The 14,426-nt window shown below is 45.2% G+C and overlaps 1 protein-coding gene across 16 annotated transcripts in view; it reads left to right on the top strand.

The window, feature by feature from the left end:
* Positions 1-2,232: 2,232 nt before the first annotated feature.
* CAP1 (cyclase associated actin cytoskeleton regulatory protein 1) overlaps positions 2,233-14,426 on the top strand; it is a 33,837-nt gene continuing 21,643 nt past the window's right edge. For 4 of the 16 annotated variants that reach the window (XM_054527095.2, XM_024232303.3, XM_054527147.2 and 1 more), the window contains exon 1: positions 2,233-3,757. The gene's annotated coding sequence lies outside the window, so the exon portion shown is untranslated. 16 annotated transcript variants of the gene reach the window in all.

The raw sequence follows: 14,426 nt of genomic DNA, 5'->3' as shown, positions 1-14,426 counted from the left end.
GATATAGGCTCTGCCCAAACGTAGACAGGCTCTGAGCCAGGTTGCACAGATGCAGGCAGTCCTCTGAGTCAGGCTGGGAAAGGCTCCAGATGAACCGCCAGACTTCTGTGTCTGAAACCCTGAGAGATAAAGAGGAAACTTGGGTGGCTCCCTCAGACACAAAGTGATTCTGCAGGTTCAGAATGTGCTGAAATCCAGGCCATAAGAAAGTGGCAATAATACATGAAGAGGGGGAATGTGTGAGAATCAATCAACTCTCTGCTGGCAATTCTTGCTTGTAAATTGATTAATTGGATTCCTTCTTCTCTTTCTCTTCCCAGGCTGGATTTTGAGGACTGAGGCTCAAAACCCCCAAACCCAGATCCAATCCTTTTTACACCTTCCATTTCCCCACATGCCAAGTCTCAGAGCCACCTTGGCCCCTCTCACCATTTTCATTTAGTCAATTTTTACTATAAATACTTATTATCAATTTTGTGCCAGACAAACAAGGACTTATTGGGAGGAAGCAACTTACAGGAGAGGAAGATATTAAAAGATAATTGCACAAATAATGAATGAGGATTGTAATACCTGCCAGGAAGGAAAAGCAGTATTGAATGAGAATGTGTCTTAATTCATTCCTGCTGCTATAACAAAATACTTAGACTGGGTAATTTATAAATAATACAAATTTCTTTCTTTTTTTTTTTTTGAGACAGAGTCTTGCTGTGTCACCCAGGCTGGAGTGCAGTGGCATGATCTCAGCTCACTGCAACCTCCACCTCCCGGGTTCAAGTGATTCTCCTGCCTCAGCAGGAGATTCGAGTAGCTGGGTTTACAGCCGCGTAGCTGGGACTACAGGTGCCCACCACCATGCCCGGCTAATTTTTGTATTTTTAGTAGAGATGAGGTTTCGCCATGTTGGCCAGGCTGGTCTCGAACTCTTGACCTCAGGTGATCCGCCCGCCTCGGCCTCTCAAAGTGCTGGGATTACAGGTGTGAGCCACCGCACCTGGCCAATTCAGATTCTTATTAGATCTTTGTGCTTATCTTCTAGCAGTTCTCCCTGCCTCTTTTGTTGCCCACTGAAGGCCATGCCCTACACTGTAGCTAGATTTTTATTTCTAAAATACAGTATGACTAGTGCCTCCTCACTTTCACATTAAGGTTTGACCGCTCTTGCCTGGCATAGTTTGCTCAACCTCCTTTTCTTCAGTCTTATCTCCTACTCTTCTCCTGCAGGAACCTCTCACCTCAGCCCAGAACAGATTCCCATCTCCACTACTGTTCATTCATTTTTGCTCTGCAAGGATCTATCTGTCCATCTCTGCCTAGGAAATGACTATTCTGAATTCAAGGCACTCACTGAACATGTGCTAGATGAGAACTCACCATGGATGAAGCACTGGGTACTGGACAAGGGGCAAGATCAGCGAGGAGGAAAAAGCTGGAAGACAGAAGGCAGCATATCTTCTGATGACCACTCCAAATGGAAATATCATTTCCAAAATAGACTGTAAGCTCCATGAGAGCAGTAACAGGGTCTGACTTGTCCACTGCTGGATCCCTAGTTGTGCTTGGTACAAAGTAGCATAGCAATTACTGAATTCTTCCAATAATTGCCACTATGTAGGTCAATAGTTTTTTTTCAGTGCATAAATACATGTGACAGATATTCTTTTATTTTTTTATTTATTTTTTTGAGACAGTCTCGCTCTGTCACCAGGCTAGAGTAGAGAAGCACGATCTCAGCTTACTGCAACCTCTGCCTCCCGGGTTCAAGCGATTCTCCTGCCTCAGCCTCCCAAATAGCTGGGACTACAGGCGCATGCCACCACGCCCAGCTAATTTTTGTATTTTTCAGTAGAGATGGGGTTTCACCATATTGGCCAGGCTGGTCTTGATCTCTTGACCTTGTTATCTGCCTGCCTCGGCCTCCCAAAATGCTGGAATTACAGGTGTGAGCCACCGCGCCCAGCCCTTCATGTGACGGATATTCTTAAACTATCTTCCAGTCTCCTACTGGAGTTACAAATGCATGGATCTAGACTTCCTAAAAGACTGGACATTCCTTAGGGCAGGGGTTGTAACTTAAGTCATGTGTGCATTCTTTATAGTGAAGCATTTTACAAAGTGGTTTCACATACATTACTGCTTCTGTTTCTTATTACAGCCCCATGAATATTCCCCATCTGATGAGGAAACTTTCTTCCTTCTCCTTCCTGCTTCCTCTTCTCTCTCCTCTTTCTCCAGAATGCATGTATGGTCTATGTTCCTTCTGTCTCTAATCCAGAAAGAGATTTAGAAGAACTAAATGCAGAGTCAAAGATTATGTCCAAATAAAGTTAGAGTTTGTGTGTGTGTGTGAGAGAGACAGTGTTTTTAGTTAAATGTCAATATTTAAAATATACTATGACTTTTATACCGTACTTTTTCATGTTGTCATGTTCTTTTAAACATGCTGGGAGCCACATAGTTAGGAAGAGGCCCAGTAGGCCGTCCAAAGTAACCTGACCAAAGTCTGACCCCTAGTAGAGGGCCTATGCCAGCACTGGAACCCAGTGTCTCCAGATCCAGAGGCATCCACCACCTCAAAACTGCCTCAAATGACTGCAGTATGGTCTATCACAGGGGCTAATTAAGCTCATGGGATTTAGAGTCAGACAGATGTGTTTCCTTCAAAGTTTCAACAGTTACTTTCTGACCTTGGCAAGTTATTCAGCTTCCTCATTTGAAAACCAGAGGGCATAATGGTACCTACCACCGAGAGTTGCTATTAGGAGTAAATGAAAATACGCTTGAAGAACTCAGCATGGGCCTGGCAAGTAGTCAGCGTGCAGTAAATGGTAGCTGTTATTATAAGAACTTTATTTGTTGAATGATTGACTCTGGCACATAACGCCTGCATTCAACTTGAAACACGGAGCTGTCACAGTCGTTCCCCTGAAGGGGCGGGAACTGTGGCACTCGCCAATTTTTTCTAGAAATAAATCTTTGTGGGAGGATAATGACCGGTTGGAGAGTGTGAGTCTTGAGGGAACAAAGATCGGATCTCCCGGCCCAAGGAGCACGGAAGTGAAGCTTCCCCTGCGCGCGGCAGCCACCGTGCGTAACTTCCCCTGAACCGAGTAGCAGCCGCCTGAGCCCACCCAGCCCAGGGCGAGGCTGCCTCAGAAGCCGGATTTCAGCAGAGTGGGTGCAGGATCTGCTTTAATTCTGCTCATCTTATTCTCGGGGACCACACCCTGCGCGCCAGGAGGAAGGGCTCCAAAACCACAGGGCGGAGGCTTCCGCGCGGCCCCAGACCTGACCATCTATGGTCACAGAACACACCGACCAAACAGGAAGTGGGGTGAGAGAGCAGGGTTCCCTACCTGCCCAGCCCCGCGACTGCCAGCCGGGCTGGGGCTGACCCACCGCGCCCTCACTGACCCCCACGCCCTGCGCCCAGTCTCCGCAAGTCCTCCCACAACAATGTCCAGACTAATTGCCTTCCCACGTCACAAACGGGGAAACCGAGGTATGCACGCCCAGAGACAGGCGGAGCTTGGCCTCGATCCCCACCGAGAGCTGACGGCCGCCCGGATTCCCGCCCTTAGAGAATCCTGGCCCCCAGTCGTTCCAAGACCCTTTACGGACTGCAGCTTAAAGGAACCGGCCTCTGCCATTGAGACCAAACTGACAGAGGAACTGGTCACTCTTCTGTTCCTTCCAGAGAGGAGCTCAGCCAGGGACTTCTGCCCTTCCTGGGCCCGGGCCTCGGGGGCGATTCCGGGTAGGTAAAGTGGAACGAGGGCGTGGCCTCTCTTGTGAGCCCGCCCTCCCCGCGTCGCTCCCGCCTTGAGGGCGGGGCTCTTTCCCAAGTACCCTCTGTGCGAGCCGGGCAGCTCTCTCCGGGGCGTGGCGAAGAGGGGCGGAGTCACGAGCGGGGCGGTGAGACTTCCTGCCCAGTCGCGGGCCAGCCTAGCGCTTCAGCCGGCGGCTCATTTCCGGTGGGGGCGCCGCGCCCAGTGAGGGCCCGGAAGTGGGTCGCGCGGAGATTGCTGGGCGGTTCTTGCCGGAAGCCGAGAGCGGCTGATAGCAGTCCGGAGGTGAGGCGGAACTCTGAGGTGAGGGTGTGCAGCTTGGTAGGGATTGGGGTCCCTTCCGGGGCCCATCGGCCCCTGGTGTTGTTAATGGCCCTTCTGGCCTACGCGCGTGTCGTGAACCCTGCAGAGAGGGCTGGGGCTGAGGCCCTCAGGCCGACCCGGACTCCTGGGCGCGGTCTCTTGAGGTGGGGCCGGGGTGAGCAGCTGAGTCCGGTTGCCACTGGGAGGCCCCTCTGCCCGATTTCGCGGCGCTGCCCATCAGCTTCAGCGGAGGCCTGATTCCTGAGGTGCTCTGACTGGAAGGAACCTCCGAGATCGGAGAGTCTTCCCTGTTTCCTGTTGATGCTCCCATTGCACTGATAGGCAAATTGATCCCTAGAGAAGAGGCTAGTCTGAGATATATAGCGAGTGAGGAAAAGAATCGGAATCATGATCCTGGTTCCTTAGATAACCAGCCCCAGTTCTTCCCATGTTGCTCGGAACCTCTCTAACTTAGGATGGTCTTCCGGTCGGTGTTGCCCCGCAGGCTGCTGCAGGTTGAAGGCCAGCGCTGCGTGGAACTTTTTTTTTTTTTCTCTCCTTCCAAATTGAGCCGTTTGAAATGCCTAGGGAGTTTTTAAAAGAAAGGTGGGCAAATCCTTGTATTTACAGGCAGATATCCTCCTTTTCCTCCTCGGCTGCTGCTCTTATTTTGAAAAGCCAGGCTAACATTGAACGTGTGTACTTCTGGACCTGAAATCAGACGGCTCAGGTTTGGTCTGGCCTCGGTGCTAAGTGTCTGTGGCCATAGGTGCCTTAAACTTCTTTGAGCCTCCCTTTGTTCATATTTTAAGTGGAGATCTCTGCTGACCCCACAGGATTAAATTCAGCGTAACAAATTGTGTTTATTCTGTGCCAGCATTTTCCCAGATGCGGGGAATGCAGCTTTAAAACAAAACAATGTAGACCCTGCCCGCGTGGAGCTAGCAGTGTTTGCAGGGACGTTTAAGAAGTAATTATAAATGTTGATGAGTGTTAAGAAAGAACAGGGTGCTCTGAAAGTATGTAACAAGGGGTTCAGGAAAAGCCCTTCTGAAGAAGCAGAGTTTTTAAGATGAATTTTGAAGGATAAATAGCAATGCGTTCGAAGAGGGGAATGAGAACATTTAAGACAGGTTAGCATCAGAACTGTGTCAGTTGAAGCTCTTTGTGGGGCTCTCTCTTCAAGTGAAAATCCGGGGGCATATCAGCACATTTATCATTTACCAGACTTTTATTTAATTAGTTAATTTATTTGTATTTTTAGTAGAGATGGGGTTTCACCGTGAAGGCCAGGCTGCTCTCGAACTCCTAACCTCAGGTGATCCCCCGACCTCGGCCTCCCAAAGTGCTGGGATTACGGGCGTGAGCCACCGTGCCCGGCCCCACCAGACGTTTATTAAGACCTTAATATGTATGAGGCACATTTTAATGAGACAGCCTTTGTGGCAAAGAATACAGTTGTTCTTCTGGAGTTTACAGTGGAAGAGGAAATAGACAAGTAAATGAGGGATGGCTTACAGTGTCATAGTGCATAGCACAGGGCTACAAGAGCATAGTGGAGAAATACCTGAGCCAGGTGCCCAGGCTTCCAGGAGGAAATGGGAGGCTAACTCTTGAAATATTTATTTAGCTACATAGGGAATCTGGAAAAGGGATTTCCAGGCAGAGACTACTACAGGTGCAAGGACCTGGAGAACTGGACAGCTGAAAGACCATGACGAGTTCAGTGTGACTGGAATTCTAGTAATGGTTGGGGAAGTGGAGGAAGTGAGATGTGGTCAGGTCCGTCATATGTGGAGGACATTGTAAGTCATGCTAAGGAATTTGGATTTTTACCCTGAAAGCTATAGAGATGCTTTGAAGGGTTTTATGCAGGAAAATGATGTCGTCAGATTTATATTTCAGAAAGTTCATTCTGTCAAGTAGGAGGGGACCAGCCCTATGGGGAAGTAAAACAGTGTTTGGAAGCTCTTGCTGTAGACGTGGCCTGAACTAAGACAGTGGAAATGGGAATGGAGAGGAGGGATCAGATGTGAGCAATATTAAGAAGATAGAATCCATAGAATTGGAGGCTGATTATGGGAATGAAGAGGTAAGAATAGCGCGATTGCCTGGCTTTCTGGCTTAGGGAACTGAATGGGTAGTACCATTCAGATAAAGAGTATGAGAGGTAAATTAGGGAAGTGACATGGGAAAAAATGCATTTTGAATGTTTTTAGTTTGAGGTGTTTGTAGCACATCCAGGCAAAGATGTCTGATAAGGTGGGTCAGCTAAAGGAAACAGCAAGAGTAAAGATACGGAGGCAGGAGAGGGCCTAAATTGTTCAGTGATACTGGGGCCTGGAGTTTTGCAGAAGACCAGACTGCAAAAAAGGTTAGATGTCGGCCAAGTTGTGAAGGGCGTTTTTTTTGTTTGTTTGTTTTGAGACGGAGTCTTGCTCTGTTGCCCAGGCTGGTGTGCAGTGGCACAATCTCGGCTCACTGAAACCTCCACCTCCCGGGTTCAAGCAATTCTCCTGCCTCAGCCTCCCAAGAAACTGGGATTACAGGCGCGCGCCACCACGCCCAGCTAATTTTTGTATTTTTAGTAGAGACGGGGTTTTACCATGCTGGCCAGGCTGGTCTCGAACTCCTGACCTCGTGATCCGCCTGCCTCGGCCTCCCAAAGTGTTGTGATTACAGGTGTGAGCCACCGCACCTGGGGTGAAGGGCTTTTAATGCCTTGTTGAATTTGCTTGGATTTGATTTTGTGGTTGGCAGTTTGCTAATTGATTTGCCCAGGTACAGCATAAAGAAATTTCTGGGCTGGGCACAGTGACTCATGCCTGTAATCCTGGCACTTTGGAAGGCTGAGGCGGGCAAATCACTTGAGATCAGGAGTTCAAGACCATCCTAGCCAACATGGTGAAACACCATCTCTACTAAAAATACAAAAATTAGCTGGGCGTGGTTGCACACGCCTGTAGTCCCAGCTACTTGGGAGGCTGAGGCAGGAGAATCGCTTGAACCTGGGAGGCAGAGGTTGCAGTGAGCTAAGATTGCATTGCTGCACTCCAGCCTGGGTGACAGTGAGACTCTGTCTCAAAAAAAAAAAAAAAAGAAAGAAAAAAGAAATTTCTCGCTTTTTCCAGAAATACTTCCTCAATTGGGTGGGCATAATTGACATCTCAGAGAAGTTTAAATAAAATGGTAGCAGTGAAAGTACTTTGTAGAATACAGCCTGATGTGCAAACCAAAAGTGGTGATATTGTTAAGATTCAGTGAGTATATTTTTGCTTTGGAGGTTAGCTATTGAGTCTGTAAAATGTTTTGTTTCCAACCTAGGGATGATCTTTTATTCTCACCGTTTTTCCTGGTTGTAGTTATTTTTTTAGCTTTTAAAAAGTGACTTTCTTGAGGCTGAGTTAGAGACTAGCCTGGTCAACATAGTGAGACCCCTGTCTCTACAAGAAAAAAAAAAGGTGACTTCCTCCTTTCAGTTTTTTGTGAAGCATTGTGAATCAAATTTTTTTTTACTTAAGCAAATGCAAAGTGTCACTGGAAGCTGAACTTCTGGTTTGAAATTTAATACTGAGATTTGAAATCTGAGAGTTCTCGAGTGGTATCTTACCCAATCTTAGTGATTATTCCTTTGAAATGTTGCCATCAGTTTCTTTCTTTATTTGTGCTAACCTGGCTTTCATGACCTATACTTCAGCTTCTCTATGACAATCAGATTAATCTTTTTAAGGTTCTCTAAGAAGCATTTTTCATCTTGTTACTCTTCACTGACTTCATATTTATGAAGAATAAATTCTGAACTCTTTTTTCCATCTTACAGAATTCTCTACAGTTTAGACCTTTATCTTAATTTTTATTAGATGGTACAGGTTGACTTTCTAATTTAGAAAGTCCTGAACTAGCATTTTACTTAACCTTTTGCACCTCCCTATGCACCTTATTAAATTAGAACAGGGTTTCTCAACGTTGGCACAATTGACATTTTGGGCCATATAATTCTTTTTTTTTTTTTTTTTTTTTTTGAGACAGAGTCTCTATCTGTCACCCAGGCTGGAGTGCGGTGGCACAATCTCGGCTCCCTGCAAGCTCCGCCTCCCGGGTTCACACCATTCTCCTGCTTCAGCCTCCCGAGTAGCTGGGACTACAGGCACCCCCACCAGACCCGGCTAATTTTTTTGTATTTTTGATAGAGACGGGGTTTCACCATGGTCTTGATCTCCTGACCTCGTGATCCGCTCACCTCGGCCTCCCAAAGTGCTGGGATTACAGGCGTGAGCCACCGCACCTGGCCATATAATTCTTTATTATGGAGTTGTCCTGTGCATTGTGGGTTGTTAAGCAGCATCGGTCTCTACCCAGTAGATGCCAATAAGACTTCCTCAGTTGTGACAACCAAAAATGTCTTCAGACATTGCCATATGTCTCCTGGAGGACAAAATTGCCCCGGTTGAGAATTGCTGCATTAGAAAGTGTTGTAGCTATGATTGTACAATGTCCCCAACTAAATTGTGAGGGCAGGCCCCATAGCCATACTTAGCACAGTCGATGGTACATGATAAGCACTCAGTATCCTGCAATGAATGAATCATTTGTTTCTGTTGAAGCTTCAAGAAATTACTGTTCCTTCAAGGAATTTCTGGGTGCGCAGGTTGGAGGACAATGGTGCAATCATGGCTCATTGCAACCTCCAACTTCTGGGCTCAAGTAATCTTATCGCCTCAGCCTCCTGAGTAGCTGGGACTGCAGTTCTTTTTCTTTCTTTTGTTTTTTGTTTTTTTGAGATGGAGTTTTGCTCTGTCGCCCAGGCTGGAGTGCAGTGGCGTGATCTCGGCTCACTGCAACCTCCCCCTCCCAGGTTCAAGCAGTTCTCCTGCTTCAGCCTCCTGAGTAGCTGGGACTAGAGGCACACATCACCACACTCAGCTAATTTTTGTATTTTTAGTAGGGACAGGGTTTTGCCATGTTGGCCAGGCTGGTCTCAAACTCCTCAAGGGAACCACCCACCTCAGCCTCTCAAAGTGCCGGGATTACAGGCATGAGCCACCACGCGCTCGGCCAAATGTTTGATTTTTTTCAGAGACAGGGTCTCACTATGTTGCCTGGGCTGGTCTCAAACCCCTGGCCTCAGTCTCCTGAGTCACTGGGATTACAGGCATGAGCCACCACACCTGGCAGATGTGATCTTAAGAGAAATGCCATTGGTTTAAGTACTAGAAGCAAGCTTCTTGTTGACGGTGTAAGTCAGCAGATTTCCCTCTCTGTATTGAAAATTATGTAAATTCCTGTTTTGTTCGTCTTCCTTGTATTTAGAGTGCTTGGTTTAGTGGACAGGGACTATCATTTTTTTTAAAGTTGCATATAGGCTGGGCGTGGTGATTCACGCCTGTAATCCCAGCATTTTGGGAGGCCAAGGTGGGTGGATCACCTGAGGTCAGGAGTTCGAGACCAGCCTGGCCAACATGGTGAAACCCCGTCCCTACTAAAAATACAAAATTTGCTGGGTGTGGTGGCATGTACCTGTAATCCCAATTACTAGGGAGGCTGAGGCAGGAGAATCACTTGAACCTGGGGAGATGGAGGTTGCAGTGAGCTAAGATCGCACCACTGCATGATCTGCGCCAGCCTGGGTGACAGAGCAAGACTCCGTCTCAAACAAAACAAAACAAAACAAACACTGAAGTTGCACATAGTTTATGGAGTTATTCACATTTATTTTAGTTGATAAAATTATACAGTCATGTGTTGCTTAATGACAGGGATACATTCTGAGAAATTTGTCATTAGGTGATTTCATCATTGTGGGAACATCATAGAGTATACTTGCACAAATTTGGATGATACTGCACATGGTGTAACTTATTGCTCCTGGGCTACAAACCTGGATAGTATGTTACTGTATCTAATACTGTAGGCAGTTTGTAATACAGTATAAGTATTTGTTTATTTAAATTTTTTTTTTTTTTTGAGACGGAGTCTCACTCTGTCGCCCAGGCTGGAGTGCAGTGGCACAATCTTGGCTCACTGCAACCCCCGCCTCCTGGGTTCAAGCAACTCTTCTGCCTCAGCCTCCCGAGTAGCTGGTAGTACAGGTGTGCACCACCATGCCCAGCTAATTTTTGTATTTTTAGTAGAGATGGGGTTTAACTATATTGGCCAGGCTGGTCTCAAACTCCTGACCTTGTGTTCCGCTAGCCTTGGCCTCCCAAAGTGCTGGGATTACAGGCATGAGCCACTGCGCCCGGCCACATTTTTAAAGTACAGTAAAAATAGGGTATTATAATCTTATGGGACCACTGTTGATTTTGTGGTCCATCATTGACCAAAATGTCATTATGTAATGCATGACTGTAGTTTCATAATTTTAAATTAATGCAGCTACAGCATTCACCATGAAATTATTTCTTCTTGATGTACTATATGTTAACCTGATTAAAAACAAAGTTCTAAAAATATGCCTCAGCTACAGTGCTGCTTTGTTTGCCTTATATTACCAGACCTTTTGTGCCAAACTTTTCCATTTGGCTGGAAAATAGTTGAAATGTTTAATGGAAGGAGCAGACTTGCTTTGTTTTGTTTTGTTTTTTCCTCCAGAGGGCATTGAAATTCCTATACTTTAGTTAATTATAGACTTACAGTCTTTCCATATTTCTACTTGTAGATGAATCATGGCTAAGGACAAACGTCATCCTTGAATCCATCTTTATATATTAGAGTGGGAAACGCTGTTTTATTAAAGCAACTATTCAGGCTGAAATCAGCCAATGCGGTTTTCCCTTACACGCTATAAAACATGTAGAAGTAGAAAGGGACTGCCGAATGCTCTGTGCAATTAGTCTTCATAATATTCCTTGAACATAGGAGAGAAGAGAACCCATGACCACACAAAGTTAGCTGTTTGCTCCAGACATTGAAACAGCTAGTTCCCAAGTCTAATTTCACTTTATACACTAACTTTGCTCACTCCTGGAGTTTCAGATAGAGGACATGTGTAAGGAGGGAACAGGAGACAGGTGTTGATGTTGGGTTGGATTGCTTCCCTCCCTAGAAGATAGGCCTTTCTTTTTAAATCTAAACCTCGGGTGGCAGTGACTCAGGCACTAAATGTCATTGGTTTAATCAGTGAAACCAAATGCTTAGAGAAGAACAGTGGCTCCTGATTTGGGTTAGATTTAGATGGCATCTTTTTTTTTTTTTTTTTTTTTTTGAGATGGTGTCTTGCTCTGTCTTGGCTCACTGTAACCTCCGCCTCCCGGTTCAAGCAATTCTCCTGCCTCAGCCTCCCAAGTAGCTGGGATTACAGGCATGAGCCATTGCACCCGCCCACCATCACGCCTGGCTAATTTTTTTATTTTTGTATTTTTAGTAGAGACGGGGTTTTGCCATGTTGGCCAGGCTGGTCTCGAACTCCTGACCTCAGGTGATCTGCCATTCTCAGCCTCCCAAAGCGCTGGGATTACAGGCATGAGCCATTGCACCCGGCCTAGATGGCATCTTTACTGGGGCAAAGTGGTGCTTGTTATTTGGTTTCTGTGTTAAACAAGCCAACTTGTATCTTCTGGTAGCATGTGTAGGTTTTACTTTGTGACATGTTAAAACCTCGTGATAAGAATTTATTAGAAGTAGAACTAACTACTACATAGTTTAGTGGTAATTTAAAAGGGATACTCAAGTAGAGATTTTTATTATTATTATAAAAGATTATATTTTAAAAGAAAGTTTGGAATACAGGTAGAAATTGTCAAAAACCCCATCACCCAAATGTGACAAATATTATAAATTTTGTGTTCAAGTTTTTTTCCACACTGCATTTAGCTATTCCCCTATAATTAGAAGTCCAAAATAGATATAGATAGATCAATAGATCTAACATTGCAGCAAACATCTCCATGCTTATCACTTTTCTCACATTATGATTTACTTTCTTAGGATAAAACCTCAGGAACAGGATTACAAAATTAAGGCAAGAGAAGCATTTTGAAGCAAATCAATTGGGCTACCATCGTAGACAGGCTGATTTGTATGGGTGCTTTATTTTCAATTTTACTTAAGGATGATGACTTAGAAAAACAACTATGGGACAAAGTAGAAAACATTTCAAGCATAGCAACTTCCTACTCAAGTAGAAATTCATGCTACTGTCTTAATTGCCTGGTGGGATGTGACAAGAACTGCATGCATAACCTGGTTCCATTTACTTCTGAATGACTTCCTTGAATAGGCAGAAGGAATTGGGTTAAGTTGTTAGAAGTATGAGAGTGTGAAGCAGCTTTGGCAGGAATCACTAGCCATTTCTGATTTATTTTTTATTTTTATTTTTTGAGACAGAGTGTCTCTCTGTCACCCAGGCTGGAGTGCAGTGGCGCGATCTCAGCTCACTGCAACCTCCGCCTCCCGGATTCAAGAGATTCTTGTGCCTCAGTTCGGGCAGAAGGTGATGTTTTTATAAGATGATTTCTAGGATTACAGGCATGCACCACCATGCCTGGCTAATTTTTGTATTTTTAGTAGAGACGAAGTTTCGCCATTTTAGCCAGGCTGGTCTCGAACTCTTGACCTCAGGTTATCCACCTGCCTCAGCCTCCCAAAGTGCTGAGATTACAGGCCTGAGCCACTGCGCCTGGCGTGGTTTTTTGGTTTTAAACCACAATAGACATTGCTGGAGAATCAAGTTCATGGTTTCTTTTTACTCTGCATGATATCCCTCCAAAAGCTTGTCTATTCTCATGACTTCATGACAGTTCTTTGCCAATGATTTGCAAACATTATCTCCAGTCTTGATTCTTTCCCAGGCTTTATTTCTAAATACTCACTAGTCATTTCCACTTAGAAGCTTTGTCTTCTTTTCAAACTCAGCATATCCAAAACTGACCTCATCTTGTTGCCCTAACTAGAACATGCCACAACCCATTTCTGCCTATAATGTCATTATTCTCTTAAGGCCCCCATATTTGCAAATCTGGAGTCATCTTTGCCTCCCTTCTCTGAATGCTACTGTGCTCACAGTCAGTACCATACAGTTAGTACTTGTTCTCAGTTTAATGCACACTTGTTTCATGTGACCTCCTAGGGCAGAACCAAGATTCGTGGGTGGAAGTTGCAGGGAGGCTGATTTGCCTCCATATAAGGAAGAACTTTTTAATACTTTGAGCTGTCTGAATGGAATGGACTGCCTCCAGAAGTCTCGGGTTCTCCATCACCAAAGGTGTTTGAGCAGAGGCTGCCTGACTAATTGCTAATTGAAAGGACTGTTCTGGCATAAGATGGTGTTTTTACAAGATGATTTCTAGAATCCCTCTAATCCTGAGAGCCAGTGAGTCAATAGAAGGTAGCTTTGTCTCTCCTGCTAGACTCCCTTAGGACAGGGAAACTATTTTACCTTTCTTTTATATTCCGTACAGCACTTAATTTAGGTGCTGGTCTCTTAATTGCCTAAAGATGATTATTTACAGGTCAATTGATTCTTTTCATTTTGTTCCAATATTTGGTTAAACACCAAATATTGTGGATTTTTTTCCTTTGAAATATCTTCTGTAGTCTGGGCACGGTGGCTCATGCCTGTAATCCCAGCACTTTGGGGATACCAAGGCAGGTGGATCACCTGAGATCAGGAGTTCGAGACCAGCCAGGCCAACATGGCAAAACCCTGTCTCTACTAAAAATACAAAAATTCGCGGGGTGTGGTGGTGCATGCCTGTAGTTCCAGCTACTCGGGAGGCTGAGGCAGGAGAATCGCTTGAACCTGGGAGGTAGAGGTTGCAGTGAGCTGAGATCATGCCATCACACTCCAGCCTGGGCAACAGAGTGAGACTCCATCTCAAAAAATAACAGTAAGAATAAATAAATACAAATATCTTTTGTAGTAGCCTTATTTTACAGCTAGATGAATAACAGCTTTTAACCTAACCTTCTAGACCCTAATTTCATCACTTGTCTCCACATCCCATTCTGTTTATCAGACAGTACTTGTAAGCTCTTTGCTTTCATCATATTATTCTTTCACTCAAAACCCTTGAATGGCTTCACATTGATTACAACATCAAACTTAAATTTTCCCTGGCTTTCAGTGCCCTCCATAATCTGGCCCAGCTTGCTCATGCATCCTTGTTCCCTATAATACTCCATGTTCCATGCAGGCTAACCCATTCACATTTTCTGTGCATAGCCTGCTTGGTCTCCTTTTTTTGCTTTTGACTTGCTCTGGAATGGCTTCCCTTTTTTCTCTTGCCTCTTCAAGATGCCTCACTTCCCTCCTGAAACCAAACTACCGCCAGTCCTCATTGATTTCCTCTGAACTCTCAGAGCATGTAGTAATTTATGTAATTCAGAACCATAGCA

Source organism: Pongo abelii, chromosome 1 (genome assembly GCF_028885655.2).
Source record: "Pongo abelii isolate AG06213 chromosome 1, NHGRI_mPonAbe1-v2.0_pri, whole genome shotgun sequence".
NCBI lineage: Eukaryota > Metazoa > Chordata > Mammalia > Primates > Hominidae > Pongo > Pongo abelii.
The sequence above is the reverse complement of the archived record's forward strand: the minus strand, read 5'-3'. Positions and strand labels throughout refer to the sequence as shown.